We start from the raw sequence: 7337 nt of genomic DNA on the forward strand, positions 1-7337 counted from the left end.
GCTCCCCAGAGAGAGCCGCCTAGAAACAAAGCCAAGGAGAAGCTCTGTGGCACTGAGTCTTAAAGTGGGATCAAGCTGCAATCATAAGCTGCTTCACAGAAAAATAAAAACGCTTTCAATCAGTGGCCCAGAAATCATGATGGAGGATCCTGTTCATTTAACCAATCAAACTTCTTTGATTCAACATGCATCAAACCACCCTGGTGAAACATCTTTCTTACATTTTCCACGCCAAAAGACGTCTTAGTGTCGGAAGGAATATTTCTGTAATACAGTCATTTCAGTAAAGGAAATGGAGATCAACAATAAAGGGTCTATACATCTGGCTTGAGGGAATGGACTTGACTTGACCACTGAAGACATTCAAACAAGAGTTGTTTGAATGCCTCCAACGGAAAAGTCAGATAAAGACGTTATTGTTCTGACAAGTCTCTGCTTTTAGCTATGAAGTCTTAAATGATGTCACAAACTATTTAACTTTTTGGCTGATCTCATCTTTCTGCTATGGTCAAACGAAAAGCCACAGTTTGTATTAAAATTAAAGTGAATTAAAGGAAAACCTGTAGAGGTACCTTCTGGTTTGTGCCGCAGACTTAGAGCCATCTCAAACCTTCCATCTTTGTGGCTTGATCAGCACTTTTGGCCTCAGTTACTAACAAAAGTGATATTGAGTATTAAACCTCCTCAAATGCTTAAAGTTGACCCATGGACATGACATCTGCTTTTTTTTCTACACCTTTTCTCTGGCACTTTTTTTTCAGCAGCCAGCACACAAGCCAGAGATTTCTAATTAACTCCCTAACACCTCCACATGACAGCCAGGCCCGTGTACTGGCAACCATACCAGGACCACCTGCCCACTGTTAATCCTTGTCCCGCCCGTGCTGTGCAGGGCTGCTGTCCCCCACCAGGATCAATCGTTCACTCTGCTTCGAATCACAGCACAGCTCAGAGCAATGACAACAGGATACAGGAATAATCAGGTGGAGGTGAGTGGGTGGAATGTCAACCATAAGGTTACCATTTCAAATCTTAAGGAGAACATGGAGGGATGAGAGCGTGACATAACACTGATGAGGAGCTGAAGAAGACTCTACAATGTCATGATCTTTGTGGTAGAAAAGGACTCAGATCTCTTCCTTTGTGTCTCCTGTAGTAAAACCAGTCTGTTAGTGCACAGAATACGCCTCACATGTAATCACACAACACAGAAAGGTTTCAGCATCAGAAGCATGCTGGTTTCTTTCTGCTGTTCATTTGTTGTCAGAGTGGGATTGACCAATCATGATGGAGCTGGCTGTGGCTGCGTAAAGAACAAGCAGCAACCTACAGCGTCAACGCAGAGGTACAAAAAATTGCAGTTCCTCTTACGGCCACTTGAGGCTGGCTGCAAAAGGCATTGAAACTCTGTTTTCTGAAGTGAAATAGTGGAATCAAGACTTGTTAATAACTTCCAATATCATATCACTACATTTTGTGTAATCTGAGAAGAGGAATGCATTTCTCCAACATCCCTCTTATGAAATACTATCTCATTAACTACTTTGTAAAATAAAGTATTATTCATTGTAGTAAAAACAAGAGCCTGATCCATCATTTCAAAATAATGATGACCACTAGGACAGCTGTTACAATAAAAAATATTGTATTGTATTCAATGGAAGTCATTATACATGTTTACAACTAGAACATTATTTTTAAATATTGAATGTATGTGCCTTTGAGCCCCTGTCTCTTTATACTGTGCACCCTGTAGGAACAGACTGATTTCACAACAGAGGGGACACAACAGCTTTGTGGCCTCAGGGCAGTCATCAGATTTCACCCCAAACCTACAAACACCTACAGCACACACACACACACACACACACACACACACACACACACACACACACACACACACACACACACACACACACACACACACACACACACACACATTATGCATAAACCATCTGGTGGTATGTCAATCCAACACTATTCAACAACATAGCTAATCTGCCCCCGGGGAGCTAATACCCCAGTATTGGCTGGCATGAGGTGTCATTCACACACATACACACACACGCACACAACATGCATGAATGCAGATGCACTGGGAGGGACACTACATGGACACACATGGATGAAGACACGCCCTTACACACCCTCATTCCCTCTGCGAACATACACACAAAGATAAAACCGGGCGTATCTCTGCTGCCCAGCTGTTGAGACATCTGACCAGTATCACCCCATCATCAGCCTGCACACACACACACACACACACACACACACACACACACACACACACGCACACACACTCATTCACACACAGCAGAGGGATAAGGGAGAGACCCAAAACTGATATTGCAGATCTGCTTTCAGGACAGTCCTGGAAAGAGGGAAACCAAGATGGAGAGGAGAGAAAGATACTGATATGAGGAGAGAGGATGGAAATGATGCAAGCATTGAAATAGGTCAGTGCTTCTTTCCACGTGTGGAACTCTCTTTACACACAGCGGTGCATTATAAATGATAACACACCGTGATACACCGAGGCTGAGTGCACATGCAGACAAAAAAGAGGGTCAGTGAACGTCACATACGACAAAATACACATTACTTCACATGGCAGAGGAGCAGAGCAGCTGCTCTGCAGGCTGCAAAAACCTGCGACCCACTTCACAAAACTGATGTTCACACTGTGTTCACACATGTTGGCAGAAACATGTTTAGCACAAGAAGATGGCAAATTAAATATAACGCCCTCAGTTTGCCTAAACATGGACACACTTGCCACCCTGCACCCGGTTAGAAAATAGTCCTTCATCTTTACATTTAATACACTGCCACATACTGCAGTTTTTGAAAACAGAACTTTTTAAAGAAAGTTTTTGCCCAGACAAGTTGTACCACAAAATTCCTTTGGCCAAGCTGGGAGCCCAGAAACATTTGCCATCAACTCAGAGACGAAAACAGTCCTCAAACAATAGCTGATTGGTTCTTAAATTTGCCCCATGTTTGACAAACAGAGTCATTATTTGGCCTCTATCATCCAGCCTTTGGACCTCTCCAGTAAGAGGATGTCAGAATTGGCTGAAATCCTCAGGCACAGGAGCCAGTACCAGAGCACCAAAACAATGTCAACTTGTCAACTCATGCCAGATTTAAAAAAGGAATGTGGCACTGTCTGACATTGTTTCAGAGGCACGGTCAAAGGGCAGACACAGCAGGGCTGCGTTTTGCCCTCTCTGAGTGCCAGTCAGGGGGATCTGGTGCAGTCCTGGTCATGGAGGCGGCTCGGAGAAATAATGGGTCAGTGTGCAGGTTAACAGTTTCACAGGGAAGTCTGCGGGACACAAACATTCATGCACAACGCCTGCATCAAGCTGGCAGCTTTGGTTTGGTTGGCTGCGCTCGTAGTGCGGTGGAGAACCAGACTGTAGGTTGTGTTCACATTTCTGGTTGACCTAGCTAAAAATAAGTTGGTTCACACACACACACACAGACACATGATGACCTAATACACAAACCAAAACACAACCAGGTCAGTGCTACCTTGGTATGGCTTGAGGGCCACAACCTGAGGCAAACATTAGCATCACACTGAGCCCTTCATGCTATCGTTACATTCATGTGTGTATCACAGAGCCATTAGACGAATAGATGAATGTTTGCCCTGCCTCTGCCTGCTGCCTCTCAGGCTACAGGCTCTAACAGAAACAGACCGGCCTGTTGCAGGCTGTTTCTAAAATTAACATTTAGTTTGACTTATGTGTATACAGTGTGTTGTGCATCAGTGAGCATTGCTTAGTGACCTTCTGTGAGTGCTGGCAAAAGCATGCTCAGAGTTAAAATCATGACACACATGACACATGTTAACCTACTTCTAGAAACTGCAGGGAATTAACATAAATTTGCTAAGTGGAGCTTTAAAGAAAACTGTTCTTTGAAAACTATGTTAGGGGGAAGAGAGGTTTTCAAATGTTAGCTGAACTCAGACCACAGACGAAGTGACAAAGGGATCATGAGCGTTTATTGTTGCTGTGATAACACTGCCACATCCATGAACATCAGCTCTTCCAGACAATCAGAAAAACTAAACACAGTTGTGTCTCAGTTAATAACATCATCTGGATCAGTAGCTTGGTTAATTCTACATACTCCTACAGCGACTTAACGTGGATTTACTTCACTGCCTCCCGCTTGCTTTAGTTTGAGGATGACCAGTTTGACTGTCTGATCATTTGTCTCTGTGGATTGGCAGTTTAACCAAATTTAGCAGGTACCATGTGTGCATCAATCTCACCATTAAAGTGGCATCAACTTCCAACAATAAACTATTCTGAATCCTACAAAAGGTACCAAGGTGGATGAGAGCAACAGATTTATTTTCTCCAATAACACTACAAGCATCCCTTCGTTTAGCCTGGCTCACACTAAAATATTTTAAACCTTAACCCACAATCATAACACGAGAGACCGCACATAAGATGACAAATATTGACAGATTCCACTCTTTTGTTCAGAGCACAAAGAGATGACCAACACAGTACACTCCACACCAAAGCCTGGTTTATTCTTCAGCGTTGACTCTACTCAGCGGTGGCCGATGGCATGCAGATGTGAGGACTACATACTTGTGCGTTGATGTGTCCGTGTCTCTCTGCAGTACAATGCTGAAAGGCTTGAGATGCTTGAGGGTAGTGTGGTCTCTCTGATAGTTTGGTCGCCTGTTTTCAGTCCTGCTACGTTTTCTTTTTCATATCACAGCCTGAATAATTTTATGTTTCCAAGAATGGCCACTTAACGCTCAGGAGTTCAATTTTCCTCACTTTTAAATGAACTGTGAAGACATGCATGATTAGTGTGATTAAGGTTTGATAATTACAGCAGCAGACAAAAAGCCTAATCAGCTGCTGAATGTTTTCACTTGGGCTCATTTTAGGAGTATATTCTTTGTTTCAGAGACTTACAAAGAATAAACCATTCTCAACAACAGGTCTTTTAGGGAGCTCTTTTACAGCAGATAACATACTGCAAATTGCAAAAATTAAACTGTAGCATGTCTCCAAACACGACTGTACAGAGGAGCCTTTATGGTCCTATTTTTGTCTGTTATCGCCATCTCTTCATTCCATCATGGCAATTACACATCAAGCTCATTGTTGTGTTTCCTCTTTGTCCATGAAGGGAGAGCATTCATATTCATCTCAGCCCATCCCCTGCCCAGTACACACAAACACTCGGACTGTCTCTGCGCCTTTGTTTCCAGCACGGGGGATTCCATTAGAGTCATTTTGGATGCTGCTGAGTGCTAATGGAGCTCTTCTGGGACAAACACAGAGGAACAGGGCTGAGGAGGTGAAGTGACTGTTTGTCATGTAGATTTGGAGTGTGCGTTTGAGGTTTTGTGTGTTTGTGTGAGTAAACATGTCCCAAAACTGGAATGACCTCACATTTCACACATTAATCTTGTTTACTTATTTCATGTGTAATTTTGTACAGTGAACATTTTAATGGCCATGCTTGCAAACAAAGCAGCTCTGTGTTACAGTGACTGTATACAGACTCAGATCTGCAACCCCATTGTCCTACATGGAGCTTTAATGTCTTCAAAATACCTTGATTAAGTCATGTTATGACTAAAATATTCAACAGGGTCAACTGGTATCTGTAACCTTATGAAATAAAAAAGCACGAGTATTGTCAAGATCTGCCCAAAAATAGTCATTTCAAACCAACCATAATACAATAACTTAATATTAACTTTATGTATGCAGCACTTTTTTTAAACACACTAACGTGTTCTGCTTTGAATACAGAAGAGTCCAAAGTGCAGGCTTATATGCATACCTACATATGCACATATATAAATAAATAACACCTACCTGCATACATTCATACACAGACACATGCATGATGCAGAGACAGACACATTTTATGGAAACACTGACCTTTAGAAATTAGGTTTTTAGCAGGGTAAGAGAAGAGCCTTTGTCAGCTAAGTCGTCATTAGTTGGATTGTTGCAACAACAACTCTATACATGTTTGTTGTTCATTGTCAGGGTGTCTTTTAGACCTACTTATTATTCCTGGTCAAGCCTTTCTTCTTTCAGAAAGGTTGCCTTGTGGGTAATTTTTGTTGGTTTGTGAAGCAAAATAAATCTGTCCAGTGTCTGAGCATAGAAAAGTACAAGGTGAGGATGGTATGTCTTTGTTAATAATATAACAGAGAGTACGGTCTAGACCTGCACTTGTTGTAAACCATCTTGAGATCACATTTGATGGGAATTTAGAAAGAAAGAAAAAAGAAAGAAAGAAAGAAACGTACTTTATTAATCCCCAGGGGGAAATTCAATTTTTACACTTGTGTTATTTTTTGGTCATGCTACACGGGCAGTTTGGGGTATATACAATTTTATGCACAAACATGCAGTGGACATGCACTTAGGGAGAGATGTCAGAGTGAGGATGCTGCCATCAACCATCACACCCCGAGCAGTTGGGGGTTCGGTGCCTTGCTCAAGGGCACATCGGCAGTGCCCAGGCAAGTGAACCAGCACCTCTCCAGCCACCAGTCCACTTGCCAAACTTTGTCCATGCTGGGACTTAAACCGGTGACTCTCCAGATGCCAAGCCAAGCCCTTATGGACTGAGCTACTGCCACGCTATATAAATAAAGATTGAGTGATTGAAAACAGGAAGCCAAAGATCATAAATGACCACATGACTGAGACATCTCCAGAAGCTAAGACCAAACAACTGAAACCATTGAGGGTCTATAGACATTCATAAAGTCAGTCTTTATGCAGACTATACGTGATTTCTCTCAAAGTGCTTGGACCTCATTTATTCCTGAGAAAATGCTGAGCTCCTATAAAATACTTATACTGAGGCAGAACTGCTCTCACGGGTATGAGTTCATCTTTGGTGGTGATCTGAAGCAGTAATATCCATTTTTACCTTTCCTTATTTAGCTTTTATGAATCATTAATGTGCTGGTGGGAAATGTTGAAATACTAGGACTGAGATGGTGTTTTATGAGGAAATCATTTCAGAGATTTAAACTGAAAACAACACTGACGCTGAAGGTTGAACCTCCATTCATTCTTGGTAAATAGTCTCTTAATTAGAGGAAATATATGCTTCCTCTTCCCTTTTCTCTACTTCCTAATATGACTTACATCACATTTAATCCCACATCTCATACATTATATATTCACTGCATATATTATATTCAGTAAATGTAGGTCATACAGATCACTGCTATTCTAAGTTAGCCTGATAAAAAGTGATGAAGATGGGAAGTAAACGAGAGGATTTTTTCTTTTTTAATCCCTATTTGCATTTTC

This window comes from Notolabrus celidotus, chromosome 1 (assembly GCF_009762535.1).
Source record: "Notolabrus celidotus isolate fNotCel1 chromosome 1, fNotCel1.pri, whole genome shotgun sequence".
NCBI classification, from domain to species: Eukaryota; Metazoa; Chordata; class Actinopteri; order Labriformes; family Labridae; genus Notolabrus; species Notolabrus celidotus.